The following is a 16,396-nucleotide window of genomic DNA, read 5'->3' on the forward strand; positions in this document are numbered from 1 at the left end:
CTGGGTGGCGCAGTCGGTTAAGCGTCCAACTTCAGCCAGGTCACGATCTCGCGGTCCGGGAGTTCGAGCCCCGCATCAGGCTCTGGGCTGATGGCTCGGAACCTGGAGCCTGTTTCCGATTCTGTGTCTCCCTCTCTCTCTGACCCTCCCCCGTTCATGCTCTGTCTCTCTCTGTCCCAAAAATAAATAAACGTTGAAAAAAAAAATTAAAAAAAAAAATAAAAATAAAAATAAAAAAAACAAAAAAAATAAAAATAAAAAACATACTTACAGAGAAACATTACATTTTTACTCTTAAAATTCTAGAATAAACAAAGAAACTCACTGTCATTGCTTCTATTTGCCTTGTATTGGAAGTCCTGGCCAGACTCCTTCCAAAACTTCAGGAAAACTATCTTCACATAGAAATAAGGAATAGAAAATTATCAAGGCCAAATCCTATATAATGTAATTATTTTTTAAAAAGGAGAATATGGGGCAAAATAACATCCCTACAGACAATGAACATGACTCAGAAAGATGTGCCCACAGTGTACTGTTTCGAAGGGGCACATGCACCCCAATGTTTATAGCAGCAACAATAGCCAAACTATGGAAGGAGCCCAAATGTCCATCGCTGGATGAATGGATAAAGAAGATGTGGTATATATATACAATGGAGTATTACTCAGCAACCAAAAAGAATGAAATTTTGCCATTTGCAACGACATGGATGGAACTGGAGGGTATTATGCTGAGTGAAATGAGTCAGTCAGAGAAAGACAATAATCACATGACTTCACTCATATAAGGACTTTAAGAGACAAAACAGATGAGCATAAGGGAAGGGAAACAAAAATAATATAAAAACAGGGAGGGGGACAAAACAGAAGAGACTCTTAAATATGGAGAACAAACAGAGGGTTATTGGAGGGGTTGTGGGAGGGGGGATGGGCTAAATGGGTAAGGGGCATTAAGGAATATACTCCTGAAATTATTGATGCACTATATGTTAACTAATTTGGATGAAATGGGCAGAAAACATGAATAGACACTTCTCTAAAGAAGACATCCGGATGGCCAACAGGCACATGAAAAGATGTTCAACGTCGCTCCTTATCAGGGAAATACAAATCAAAACCACACTCAGATATCACCTCACGCCAGTCAGAGTGGCCAAAATGAACAAATCAGGAGACTATAGATGCTGGAGAGGATGTGGAGAAACGGGAACCCTCTTGCACTGTTGGTGGGAATGCAAATTGGTGCAGCCGCTCTGGAAAGCAGTGTGGAGGTTCCTCAGAAAATTAAAAATAGACCTACCCTATGACCCAGCAATAGCACTGCTAGGAATTTACCCAAGGGATACAGGAGTACTGATGCATAGGGGCACTTGTACCCCAATGTTCATAGCAGCACTCTCAACAATAGCAAATTATGGAAAGAGCCTAAATGTCCATCGACTGATGAATGGATAAAGAAATTGTGGTTTATATACACAATGGAATACTACGTGGCAATGAGAAAGAACGAAATATGGCCTTTTGTAGCAACATGGATGGAACTGGAGAGTGTGATGCTAAGTGAAATAAGCCATACAGAGAAAGACAGATACCATATGGTTTCACTCTTATGTGGATCCTGAGAAACTTAACAGAAACCCATGGGGGAGGGGAAGGAAAAAAAAAAAGAGGTTAGAGTGGGAGAGAGCCAAAGCATAAGAGACTGTTAAAAACTGAGAAAAAACTGAGGGTTGATGGGGGGTGGGAGGGAGGGAGGGTGGGTGATAGGTATTGAGGAGGGCACCTTTTGGGATGAGCACTGGGTGTTGTGTGGAAACCAATTTGACAATAAATTTCATATATTGAAGAAAAAAAACACAAATTAACTTAGTTTTCAAAACGTATCTTAAATTCATATAAACCATAATTAAGTAAAAGCAAGTATATGGCATCAATTTTTCATCCAACAGAAATTATTTTAGTTGAAAATAAAACCAATGTGCCTATAGTGAATTTAAAAAAATAAATAAATAAAATAAAATTTAAAATAAATAAATAAATAAAATTTATTTTTCAGCAAAAAAAAAAAAAATGATGTGCCCACAAAACAGATGTTAAAATGTAATCTTCTAGGGGCACCTGGGTAGCTCAGTCAGTTGAGGTCCAACTTCGGCTCAGGTCATGATCTCACAGTTCATGAGTTCAAGCCACACATAGAAAAAATTAAAAATAAGGTAGAGCACTCAGAGAATTTTGAGTAAAATAAAAAATCATCTCATAAATGAAGACTAAACTAGAATGAACACAGGTAAGCTTCCTTTTAAGGTGCAACCAGGGAATTGTATACATCACCTCCCACTCGCATTTCACAGACTTGGATACATAGCTATATCTAACTGCAGAGGAATCTGGGAAATGGGGTCCTACCTGGGCAACCGAATGCCTAGCAAAAACTCCCACTGCCATAGCATAAAGGGAAAATAGACTAGGGTACAATTTAGTACTATTTCTAACAGTCCACCACTTTTGCCATGCAAACCCTTGTACCCACACATAGAAAAACTCTTGCTCCTCTGCAAGGGAGATGACCCCCAAATCCTATCCAATGAATGACTCCAGCTCAAAAGTCAAGATCTATCTGGGCGCCTGGGTGGCTTAGTCGGTTAAGCGTCCGACTTCAGCTCAGGTCACGATCTCGCGGTCCGTGAGTTCGAGCCCCGCGTCGGGCTCTGGGCTGATGGCTCAGAGCCTGGAGCCTGCTTCTGATTCTGTGTCTCCCTCTCTCTCTGCCCCCTCCCCCATTCATGCTCTGTCTCTCTCTGTCTCAAAAATAAACTTAAAAAAAAAAAAAGTCAAGATCTATGTAAGATCTCTTCATCAGGTCTGGATTAACTTCTCTGTGTTCAATGACCAATAAAATAGAAGATAAGTTATCTGGCCCCTACCACACATGGGGATGTATATAATGCTGGAGTGCAAACAGGATAACAACAACGAAAGCTCTCATCTGAAAAATGGGAGGATGGGAAACCTGCCTAGCAGTCAATGATTCAAGCTATGATCAAGCCCCACCGGGAGGGCAGGAGTCATGGAACCCAATACCCTGACAATGGAGTGAGTTCCTTGGTTGGCCCATTTAGTTCTGCTCATTTCCTCTTTGGCCTTGACATTCCCCACCTGGATATTAATTCTTCTCAATTTAAAATGGACTTTGAAACATGGGCTCTTCGGGGTTCTGTAGAGCTTTCACAGCTGGCTTCTACTGGTTCAGGTCTGAGGTTGCTTTAAGGGTTTTAGACCAGGCTTGGAATTTCTTTAGCAATCCATCCCCTTCAAACCCCTGGAAGGCTTCAGGCATATTTATCCACACTCAATCTGATGTTTAAGTAACCTTACCCAAAGAACATCTTTTTGTTTTTCCTTTACCTTTTCTCATAACTTTTATTCATCGGCCTCTACACTATGACATCCTCCTGTACTCAGCTTAACGATAACTCCCTTAAGGGCATAAGAAATAATAGACTTAGATGTTCCAACGTATGTGTCTTTTCCAACACCACCAATTAATTCTCCAATTCTTAGAGGACACTGACCAGGTGTCCCACAATTCAACTCAATTCTGACACTGTCTACCTGGAGATACCATCAGCTCCCACATCTTCAGGGCTCTGTCCTATCAGACTGACCCCCCATCCCACCGGCCACTTCAAATACCAATACCAACCAAAAGCCCAGGTTGTCTGCTGTACTTCTGACTGACCCATGGCTACAGATTGGAGGTTCCATGACCCCCTCCTTGAGTTTTATTAATCTGCTAGGGCAGCTCACAGAACTCAGAGAAACACTTTACTTACTAGATGACCAGTCTATGATGAAAGGAACAACCGGATGGAAGAGATGTGTAGGACAAGGTAGGGAGGAAAGGACATGGAGCTCCCAAGCCCTCTGTGAGCACGAATTTTCCCAACACCTCCATGTGTTCACCAACCCAGAAACTCTTCCAGCCCTGTCCTTTTGGGGTTTTACAGAGGCTTTACTACACAGGCCTGATTGAATATTCATTGGCCATTGGTGATGAACTCAATCTCCAGCCCCTCTCCGCTCCCTGGAAGTATTAGGGGGCAGGAACTGACCATTCGAACCCTTTAATCTCATGGTTGGGTCCCTGGCAACCAGCTCCCATCCTTGGGGCTTTCCAAAAGTCCCTCCTTAATATAAACTCAGGTGAGACTGAAAGGGATTTATTATGAAACAAGATACCTTTATTGTTCTTATCACTTAAGAAATTCCAAGAATTTTAGGAGGTTTGTGCCAGAAACCAGGGACAAAGACCAAATATGTATTTCTTATGATAAATTACAATATCACAGTTGTAGTCTGCGAAAGTAACAGCTGTATTCTGATCTTGCTGTTGGACAGATGCCCACTGTACAGCCAAGAACCCTTCCTATAAATGCTTGAGAAAGCCTTGAGATCCCAACCCATCTCCTGCTTAGGATATCTTTTAAAAGGCACTTCTTATAGATACCCAAGTATCTGGGATGGTTCACCTAGAGGGTCCTCATGCTGCGGTTGCCTCCTCATGCCAGGTAGCCCTTTGGGGAGGGATCTGAACAATCCTTTTGCTTCCTCTCTGTGTCCACATCCGGCACAAGAAGACTAGCCCCTTTGACTCACCGCCTCTGGGGCTATAGTTACTTCCCAGACATGATCACATTTCCACTTAGATCCCAGACAGTCCGTTCTAGGCACAGTCCTTTGATAAATAAAATTTTCGGTTGGTTCCAAGGCCAGTCTCCTGTGCCCTGCAAGCTCCAGAGGCATATATTCAGCTTTGTGAGTGGTACCACTGAGGCACCTCTCATTTGACCCTAGTTAAGGGGGAAGCACCACTCTACCTCACCCCAAGGAAGACAGACCCCTGGCAAAAGTGCTTCCAAAGAAATTCAAATTTTCTACTCTCTCTCTGCCTCACCAACCTCTTTGATGGGCCAGCATTGGGAGGGTCATTTAAGGTTCCCAAAGTTGGTATTTGACACCTCTCCCCACATCCTGTATAGGTGGTCTAGCAGGACTTCCCTTGGTACTGAGGTTGGGATGGTGCCACTTATTCTCTCCACTGAAATCAAGACACAAAGAGCCCAATCCTGCCATATGCATTCACATCCTGCCATAATCAAGGGTGACAAACAACCCAGCAGAAATCTCCAAACCTCAGGGATATTTTTCAACTGGGAACATGAGGCTAAATTAAGCACTTCCTCTGTGGGAGGGAATGTTTGGGGGGGTGGGGTGGGGTTGTCATTTAATTCCAACTCTTTTTCATGAATGAAAAAATAAATAAATAAAAAGCATTCACCGGGAATATCCTCACAGCACGGAAATTCCATGGTCAACTCAGCTCCCAACACCACTTCCTGCTTCAGAAGGAAGATGGGTTCCGTTCCAGATATTCTGGGCCCAACCCTGGCTGGCTTCCCCGGATGGTGTGTTTATTTGGCAGTTGCCACATTCCTCCTCCACCCCCATGTCCCACCAGAGCTTGCCTCCACCCCCTAGCTGATTACTGAGGGAAGGTGGAGAATGGGAGACCCTTTCCAAAGGGCCCTGCCTCCTCCATCCCTCCATCCCCCACTCTCAACTCCTGCCTCTTGCTCCAGGAGCAAACCTTTATTGACCTCTCCCTGCCTTGTGTTCTCCTTAGCACTCCAGCCCCTGGAGCTCTTAGTTCCGTGGAACTCTTCTTGCTCCATGGAAACTGTTCTTCAATGATAACATCCTCAGAGCACCTTTATGCATCTTCATCTGACTTATTCTCTTGGGATCGTTCCACTCGCTAGCCATTTCCTCCTTCCTTGGCAGCGTTCATGGTATCTTTGGCACTAGGTCCTGGCTTTCCTTTTTACCTTTCTGGCCACTCCTTTTCAGTCCCTTCTTCTAACTCTTAAATGGGACAGTTCCTCTGCATTTGGCACTCAGCCTGCTTTTCGCAAGACACACTCTCTTCCTGGGTGGGCTTCATTTGCCACGCATTTGCTAAAGCCCCACAAATCTGTACCTTCGGTCTAGATGAGTCCCCTGACCTTTCATATTAAACTCCCAACTATCAGATGTCTCTGCCTGGATGAGCCTCAGGAACTTCAAACAAAACACACGCGAAGGGAAGCTCATTTCCCCTCCCACCCACCCATAAAATCCTATTTCTTTTTTTAAATTACCTGACTCATCGAACACACCATATCGGTCCAGCTGCTCAAGCCAGAAGTGTGGATGCTTTAACCAGTTTGACTTATCTCGCTGCTCATCCTCCCACATCCAGGCAAAGCCAAACCCTGCCGCACTTGTCTCCCTAACGCCCTCACATCCATCTACTCAGGTCGACACTGTGATTATCCCCTGGATGACTGCAATACTCCCGGGTAGACCTGGCACCAGTTCTGTCCTTCTCCGACCCATTCTCCATTCTGTAGTTCATTCATTCAAACAACGTTTTTGAATAGCTGGGCAGAGAAATTGCTCTAACATGAAAATCTAACCAGGGCGTCTTCCACCAATCCTGCTGCCTCTGCCACTCTGAAATACCCTCCCTGACCACCCCCAGCCTCAGGGAGGCTCCCCTCCTCTACCACGGCCAGCACCAAGTCCTAGTGCCTCCCACAGCACCCACGGCCATCTGCCTAATTGTCTTGTTTCCTGACGAACACTTGGACTGCAGGCTTCCAGAGAACAGGACTGGGTCTTGGTCTGAGCTGTTCTACTCATGAAATGTTGAATGAAGAGTTGAGTAACAAAACAGGATATTATTTGATAATGTCAGGGAAGGCTTCGTGGAGGAGGTGGGGCTTGCAACAGACCCTGAATCTGCAGCTGTTCTGGACAGGGGAAGCAATCCAGAGAAACATCCTGCGGAGGCAAATGACCTAGGGAGGGAGGGCTGACTGTCACTGAACCAGATTGTAGGACATTCCACAAGAAAATGGCACCTGAAGTCTTTAGAATCTTTATACTTACATGATTTATTCAGATGTGTTTAGACGTGAAATGTATCACAATTTACATTCAAATGCCTTGGGAAAAAACAAAAGTACATATGTATAGATTAAGCAAAGACAAAACAATATCACCATTTTTGAGCCTGGGTGGTGGGGTATGTTGTATAATGTATGGGTGTTTTTTGCACTGTTCTTTCCATTTCTTTCTGTGTGCTGAGAAGTTTTCATAATACAAAGTTGAGGAAATAAAAGCTTTCCTTTTATAAAGGGGGTAGGAAAGGAAGCTGGCACTCAAGGAATAAATGCGGGGTGGGGGTTATAATTATTCTCATGGTTTCATTCTTCATTGTTGTATACATAATTCATGTTGGTTTTAGAAAGTTTCAAAAATGTAAATAAAAACAAAGACATAAATAGACATCACCCATAATCACAGATCCCAGGGAATAAAGATGCTGTAAATGTTTTACTATATTTCTGTCCGGTCTTTTTATATTTTTATTTACCTAGATTCCCCTTGTCCCTCACACCACGCCCCCCCCCCCCCCCCCCACGCCTCTGGACAGACTTGGGGCCAAAATTACCGAGGTTTTGATGTCTTTGCTCCCAACCTAGAATTTTAAATCCCTGAAGTGCCAAAGCAAAGAGGTGGCTGGAGCTCAGATAGGTCGTCCCACTGTCGGGTCCAGCAACATCTGTTATGCTCCCAGTGGGCTCCAAAAGGGTAGCAGGTGAGAACCACATCAGGCCTGGGGCAGAAAGCTGACACTGAGGGAGAGACTGACACCTTCTGGGAGGGTGGTGGAGGGAGGGGTGATGGGGCCTCTGGCCTTGGTTACTATCTCTCTGTAATGGAACCCAAGCCCCAAGCTCACATATGTAAACATACCTCTAAGTCCACATATGCAAATAACACCCCCTGCACGCGCGCGCGCGCGAACACACACACACACACACACACACACACACACACACTTGCCATCTGCTCTGATACCTGCCAGGAACTACTGGGGAAATTAATTCATGCCTTGTCTTTGTTTTGCTTTTGTTTTTGTTTTCTTCTTTCGCTGAACACAAGAAGTAGACACTTTTCTATTTCCCCTCTCAGGAAGGGCAGCTGGGGAGGAGAATAGTTGAAAGGGTTTTTTTTTCCCCCTGTGAAACATGTCCCTCTGTTGTCTTCACCAAGAATAGACAAGCTGATTCTTTGAGGCCAAGAAGAAAATGGCCCCACCACAGTGGTGGTCACCAGCACCTGAGATCCAGGGGCCTCCCCAGCATCTTGGGCTACAGAAGGCTCTCCTGGCTGACTTCAAACCAGCTTGCAGAGGATAGTCACCAAGCATGGTCATCTTGGTAGGCAGGGCCTCAGAGCCAGGTTTATTTTTATTTTCCCAAAGCAAGCCAAGTGGCATTTTCTTTTCACATCAGGGTGTTGTGCGTTAATTCATAACCTGTTGCACCAACAACTCTAGGCATTTGGGGTAAGCAGCATTTTGGAGCAGTTAAAGTCTAGCAGTTAAAGCCTTGACCTAATTGACAGGAGGGGCTCTAGAGAGTAATTCACACGAGAATGTCCCACCTTGAGACAGGGGCCAGCCTGTTGCACCCCAACCATCAGTCATTGGCTGTGGCCTACTGGTGGGGGTGGGGGAGGCAGGTGTGCACCTAACCTCTCAGGCGTTTCTGGGCACACAGGTTCCGCAGAGGGCAATGCTGAAGAGAAGGGTCAGCTGGAGGCTGTTAGCAGCCAACACTCACTCACAGGAGCGAGGGCATTGGGGCATCTGAGGCTACGGGAGATCTAGGTGGGTGCCAGATTGTCCCCTTCTGCACCTTCTGTCCTAGCAACAGCCCCGTGCTGTTCCCACAGCAGCTCCAAGTGGCTTTCACACTTGAGGGAGGATCCCCTGGGGGACCCCTGCAAACGCACTTGCTGGGTCCTACCCCGGGGTCGGGCATGGGGCCCGAGAATGTGCATTTCTAACAAGTTCCCCGGCGACGCTCACACGGCTGGTCTGAAGTCTCTACTTCGAGAACCACAGCTCTAAACATTTGGGACAAGCAAGTCCCAGCGACTGAAGGCTGAGTTATGACTGCAGATGGGCTTTCCTGATAAAACGGTCATTAACATCATGTGATCGGCTCCCTGCACACCAATTTGGGGCAGGGTTTGGGGAAAGAACAAAGAGAAGGAGGGAGGAGCCAGAGCACAGAAGGCTTAGCCCCCACGCATGAGGCTGTTACCCTGGCTGGGAGCCTGAGCTTTCTGAATGAAGAATGGGGGCAGGAGAGCCCTGGCTCCCCTCCTGGAGGCCACAAGGACTTGGGCTCTGAGAGCCAGATTTGGGTCGGCTCTGCTCCTGGCCTTCACACCCAGCCAGCAGCTTCCGGGGAATGATGCGCACAATGGGTCAAACCCACTGGCAAAGCAGGGCAAGAAGGTCTCCCCACAGCTCCCCGTGAGAAGCCAGGGCCCGAGAGCAGGAGGGACATGTCCACTGACCCAGATCACTAAAAACAAACCCAGGGTTGAACCCAGGCCTCCTGAGAGACTCTTACAAGCAGAGAGAGGCCTCCTGTGTGTACAACTCTGTCCTGATCCCCCTCCCACTCAATGGTAGGCCAGTGGAGGAGAGGCTCAGTGGCTCCTACCCCAGCCAGGACCCTTCCCTTCACAGGGTCTGGGAGACCCAGAACATTTCAGACACCAGAGGTGGAGGAGTCTTCCCACAGCCGTGCAATCCCATTTCTCCGGTGGCCACCGACCACCCTACCGTTTAGCTCAATTCCGACACGATCTACCCGAAAGTATCAGACCCCACAGGTTAAAACTACCCCCAGCTTCGGAATGTAAAATCGCTCCAGCCGCTGTGGAAAACAGGATGAAGACTCCCCCCAAAATTAAAAATGGAACTATCCTCTGATCTGGCAATCCCACTTCTGGAGATGTATCCAAAGGAAATGAAAATAGGATCTTGAGGAGATATCCGCACCCTGATTTCACTGCAGCATTATTCACAATAGCCAAGATAAGGAAACAGCAGAAGTGTCTTGTCAACAGATGAGTGGATAAAGAAGGTGTGGTGTGTGCGTAAAATGAAAGATTACTCAGCCATGAGAACGAGGGAAATTCTGCCATTTGCAGGGACTTGGATGAAACTTGAGGGCCTTCTGCTGAGTGACATAAGCCGGACAAAGAAAAGCAAGTACTGTGTGATCTCACTTAGGTTGCTGAGAAAGTAAATCTTAAATGTCCTCATCACGGAAAAAGAAAGAAATGATCATTACGTGGCAAGATGGGAGTGCTAGGCAACTGTGGTAATAATCATTTTGCTACATGTAAGTATATCAGATCAACACGGTGTATGCCCCTTGAACTCAAACAATGTTATACGTCAATTACATCCCAATAAAGCTAGGGGAAATTAGACTGCTCCTCACTTCAAATGCCAATCCCAAGTCCAGACCACCCAGACTTCTGACTGACTGGCTATAAAACCGGTTCCCACAACCCCCTCCTCACCTCCAGTAATTTGTTGAATGGCTCACAAACTCGGGGAAATATTTACTCACACTTACATTACCAGGTTAATATAAAGGATACAGATGAGCAACTAGATGAAGAGGTTCATAGGAGTTGGGCAAGGGTCCCTCCCCGCTCCAACCAGAGGCTACATAGGGACCCCACCCTAAATCACCTCATTGGCATAAACTCGTGTATGATCCAAAGGACTTGTTAGGAATGACAAAAGACATTCCTATCACCTAAGAAATTACAAGGGTTTTGAGGAGCTCTGGGCCAGAAACAGAGACAAAGACCAAATACACAGATTTCTTCCTATTGCACTCCACATAAACTGCCTTTAAGCAAAAAGGGAATTCAGTGGTTCACATAACTGAAAGGTTCCAGGGTAACTAGCTTCAGGAATGGCTTAATCAGGACTCAAACAATATCTGCCTCTCAGCGCTGCCTTCTTCCTGGTTGGCCCCTCCAGACCTCTCGGTGGGTCCAACAAGAGAGAACCTCTTCCTGGTTAGAAGGTCCAGGGATCAGTTTGGTGAAGCCTGATTGGCTGATTGGTTTAGGTCAAAGGTAAACCAGGGGGCTGACAGGAGGAGAAGAGAGGCTCCCCAAAGGAAGGGAGAGTAGGGGCCGTGAGCTGCAGACCCAGCAGCTAGACATTCAGCAGGTGTTGATGTCTACACGTCTGCACGCCTGGCTGTCCAGTCACCTTGGTTGTCTAGTTATCTGAGTCTCTACTTGTCTGAGTACCTGGTCGCCTGATTAGAAGGGATCTCTCTGGGGGTAGGGTGCAATTGAGGGAACCAACTTGCCTCCATCAGGCCCTGAAACTGAAGAAGGAGAAGACACAACTTCTAGGTCCCTGGTTCCCAATTAGCTGAAGATGGGAGCTCTGGCGGACATCTTTGGGAAAACATGAGGGAAGGTTCCCACCTCTCCAAGAAGCCAGGGGGTAGACCCCGGCCTGAGTTCTTGGACATTCAGTCTCTGACCCCGCTATCCCTAGGGACTGGGAGCTACAAACATAGACTTGGGAGTGCAACAGAGAACAGAGATCCTTGTACCAACCAGGGTCCCAGAAGGAAATAGATGCAAATTCAAATCGCGGTAATTCTGGGAGAGTTTGATAAAGGGCCTATTTACAGAGGCTTGGGCAGGGTATCAGTCCATCTCAGGGGAAAAAAATAGTAATGACAACTGGACTCCATCACTGGCTGGGGCTGGCGAGCCAAGGGGAAGGAGCTGTTAGCCAGGAGAATCAGACCCTAGAGACCGGGAGGGCAATATGGAGGAAGCTGCCTGACAGGAGCTGTGACCTGGCACAGGGACCCAGACAGGGGGTGGGAGTTTCCGGGTGGGGGAAGCTGGTGGAATAAATGCTCCCCCCCCACCCGCCCATTCCTCGCTCCCTCCAGTTTCTGGCTCCTGCTCCCATTGGTGACACTCAACTAGAAGCAGGGTGCAGGCAGCCCACCGGCGCAGCCACCCAGCCCAGCCCCCTGGGACACAGAGCTGGGTGGACGAGCTGGGAGGGGTGGGCCTAGGGAGAGCCTAGAGCACCCTGTGCACCAGGAATATGTCTGGGGGCTCCCCAGGGGCTGCTCAGACCTAAATCCAAAGGTCTGATGATTAGCCGCAGAAAAGGAAAGGGGCCTCAACGGATCCACCCCACATCCCAGAGCAGACACAGCGAACACGGCAGGTCAGAGGCAGCAAGGGCCCCACAGGCTACCATGACCCCAGGAACCTGGGGGCCAGCCTGCGAGAAAGGTCAGCTGCGCAGAGAACACCGGCTCGAAGCATCTCTGAGATAACAGATGTCCTAAGCTGGGGAAGGGGCCCATTTCAACCCTGTGCCCTTGCGTCCTTCCCGAGCGCTCCAGGGTGCAAGGAAAGTTCTGACAAACTCGGTGGCACTGAGAGATAAGGGTCGCAGTCAGAGCCAGCTTCAGGCACCTGCCCCCTGTGCCGTCACGCAGCCCCCCCCCTCCCCCCACTTGGCTTACTGCTCCGTTGTCCCTGTCTGGAAACTCTTCCTGATTTTTGAACAGGAAAAACTGCATTTTCATGTTGCACGGGGCTCCGTAAATTGTGTAGCTGGTCCTGACTATAGTCTGCTAACTTTTGCAAAGCGTACCTCGAGGCGGCAATGCTCTGCCCCTGACTTCCTGCACACACAGTGCGACAGCGACAGCCACAAGGGGGGAGAGACTCGTGCTGGGGGCTGGGGAGTGTGCTTGTGGAGGCCCTTACACCAAGTCCTGTAGATGAAAGCCTCCACTTCCAGGGGCAGGACTAGCCCCACACAGAAAGTGAAGGCCAAGCACAAACCACCCCCAGGAGGCAGCCACAGAAACCAGGGGGGTCCTGGTGATGAGACCGTTGGATAAGGCCTAGGTCCCTGGCCCTGGCAGGCTGCAGGCTGAGGGGCTGTGTCACCTCCAGGTCCCCAGCCTAAGAAGGTCCAGGTTCAGAGAGCCCACACAGCACCAGCTGCCCCTGCCAAGGTGCCAGGGTTATCTGGCAGTGCCCGGCGTCCGGTGTCCTCTTACATCCTATGACACCAATTGGGGCATCTTAGGTATCTGTGAGGGGGGTGAGCCCCAGCCAGCCTGTGTGGCCCAAGGGCGGGAGGTCAGAAGCGGTAGAGCAGGGAGCCATCAGTGAGCCAGGCCCCTGCAGGTATCCCCTAACCTTTGTCCACTGCCTGATATTCTGATATTGCCACTCCTGGGCGGGGCGTGGGGGGGGATGTCACAGAGACGGGCAAGAGAAGGGCAAGGGCGAGGTCACCCCAACAGCAACAGTCTGAGGACCTATTCTAAGGGGCACTAACCAGGCCCTTCAAGCAGTGCCATGAGATAGGTACTATTTATCCCCACTGTGCAGAGCTCTAGGCAGAGTGGATGCCAGCAGCCAGAGGAAGCCCCGGGGAGAGAGATGCGGGTACCAGCAGCTGGAAGTGAAAACATTGGGCAGGGGGGGCCCCACAGCATGCATGCGTATGGCATCAATGTGGGCCTGTGCACCCTGACTGCGTGTCCTGCCTGGCAATGCAGAAGGGGAAACGGGGTTGCTGCCTATGAAGTACCCACTGTCTGCGAGACCCTAGGCTAAAATCCCTTTATCAACAAGCACTCTGTCCTAACACCCCAGGAGTCTTATTAATTGCCCCCATTTCAGGGATGAGGAAGCAGAGCCTCAGAATGATGTTTTTTGCCTAAGTCACACCCCGACGGTAAATGCCAGAGCTGAAATTCAAATCCAGGTCAGTCTGACCCCAGGGAAGGTACAAACAGAAATTTGCAAACCCAAAAGATGCAGGAGAAAGGAGATGCTGCTGGAGATGGCCTTTCTTGCCGCTGAAGATTTCTGAGCCAGTAACACAATGGAGTATAGGGTCTCAAGAGGTCCCTCAAGCTGTGGGGGGAGAACAGAGGGGTTTGGGGCCAGACTGGAGGCAGAAAGGGCCCTGAAAGGCTTTTGCATTTGTGGATGCTTTACATAGCCCGTGCTTACCAGTGGTCCTGTGCTGTCCCCATGTGGTAGTCCAGCAGAATTGATTCCTTTGCCCTCCTAGCAAGTTCCAGGTGAGGTTGACGGTCTGGAGACCACAGTTTGAGAACCACAGCCTTAGTTGTTTCCAAGCGATCACCTGATCAAGCTTTCCTCCGGAGAGAAGGGGGCTAAAGAGGATCCTGACCTTTAACAGCCATGACCTCAGATGGAAGAGACCAGAAGCTGGTGGGAGGGCTTCTGAGGGTGCTGGGCTCAGAGAACAGTTAGGACTACTTCTGGAGGAGGCAGTAGCTTTGGGGCCCCTGTGAAATGGCTGCCTCCTTTCCCTATGTCATATTTAATAACAGAAAAACATTTTTGATCACTGCTGTAAGTACTTTACATGCCCTAATTCACTTAATTTTCACAAATCCTCTCATTAGCCTCCTGTATGGGCTGACTTGTAGCCAAAAAATTCATATTTGATGTCCTACCTGCCAGTACCTGAGAATGTGGCTGCATTTGGAGATATGTCTTTAAAGACATAATTAAGTTCAAATGAGGCCATTTGGGTAGGTCCTGATCCAATATGACTGGTGTTCTTAGAAGAGGAGGAAATTTGAACACACATACAGAGGGAAAACCTTCTACAAGCCAAGCAGAGGCCTGGGAAGAAACCAAGCCCAGCAAAACCTTGATCCCAGACCCAGACCTGTGGGAAAGTAAATTTCTGTTGTTTAAGCCAACCAGCTTATGATACTTTGCTATGGAAGTTCTTGCAGACGAAATGCACTTTCATTTTACAGGTGAGGAAACCGAGGCACATGGAGGTTAATTGATGTGCCAACAACTACCTGAGTTCAAGTTATCTGGCTCCAAACCATGTTCTTTTTTTCCCTTGTCCTCGTCCCCTCCCCCTCCCCGCCCAACCACAGATTGAGAGTTTTTGCAACTCTCATTGGACTATTAAAATGGTCACCTAGGGCCACCTGCGTGGCTCAGTCGTTGAGCATCCGACTCTTTTGATTTTGGATCAGATCGTGATCCCGGGGTCCAGGGATCGAGCCCCATGTTGGGATCCACGCAAAGCATGGAGCCTGCTTAGGGTTCTCTCTCTCTCTCCCTCTGACCCTCTCTCCCCACTCGCATACATTCTCTCCCTCTCTCTAAAACATAACAAATTAAAAGAAAAAAAAAAAAAGATGGTCACCTAAGACTCATCACCTTGACACGTTCCTCCCACTTCCCACTGCAGTATATCCCAGTGATTTTTCTCTGGCTCAAATCAATGTTGTCCCGCCTCTGCCTAAAGCTCTCAATGGCTCCCCACTACCTTCGGGATGAAGTTTTTCAAAGCCAGTTGCACACATCATGACACACCATCCCACAATACTTCAACATGTGTTGTCACCAACAACTGGCATACCAAGTGGGTCTAGATAATGACCACAACCACTGACGGTCTGGCTTCTCTTGCTTTAGCTTATTAACTGATTCTGCTCACTCCTCGTGTTTTGAGCTTTGCTGCTTTGTGCTGCATTTGCTGAGTCCTACTGAGCTTCAATAATAGATTTTTCCAGCCAAAGTTGGAATTTTCAATAGTTGGCATTTAGGAACATGAGTATGGGATTGGAGCCCTCCTTAACGTGGCCTTGGGTCATGAACCTATCTTTGTGTCTCATGGCATCATGTTTCAGCATAAGCCATGACTGACGCTAGGCTCAGAGGAATGACTCTTTCTCCGTGACCGTTGGGTGTGTGACTGATGCCCTCATGTGGACGAGAGCAGTCATCATGCGGCCTGCTGAGGTTCCCACTTCTAAAAGCAGATGGCTCAGCTAAACCCTCTGAGGCGTCAAGGGAAAAGATACCATGGCCCTTCTATGACACAGACCGAAAGCTATTCCTTCAAAACGCTTTACCTCCTTCTCCACCTAACATGGCTGTACTACCTCGGAACCCACCTAAAATGCCCTTCTTAATATGACTTCTTTCACTCACCATAATTATTTTGCAATTCATCTATATTGTTACAGGTGTCAATAATTTATTTTTATTCCTGAAGTGTTCCTTTGTATCCCATTCATCTGCTGATGGACGTTTGGTTTGTTTACAATTTTTATTATTTACAAATAATAAAATAATTTTACGTGTCCACTTGACTGGGCCGTGGGGTACCCAGATATTTGGTCAAACATTATTATCTGTGGTAATATTATCTTTGGTCAAATGTTATCTATGAACATTCACATATAGATCTTTGTAGGAACATTATATTTCTGTTGGGTGAATGCAAATGGCTTGGTCATATGATCGGTGTGTGTTTAGCTTTTTAAGGAATGCCAAACTCTTTTTCAAAATGGTTTTACCATTTTCATGCCCAACGGTACTGTGTGAGA

This window comes from Puma concolor, chromosome A3, assembly GCF_028749965.1.
Source record: "Puma concolor isolate L17-30 chromosome A3, mPumCon1.1.hap2, whole genome shotgun sequence".
In the NCBI taxonomy this organism is placed as follows: domain Eukaryota; kingdom Metazoa; phylum Chordata; class Mammalia; order Carnivora; family Felidae; genus Puma; species Puma concolor.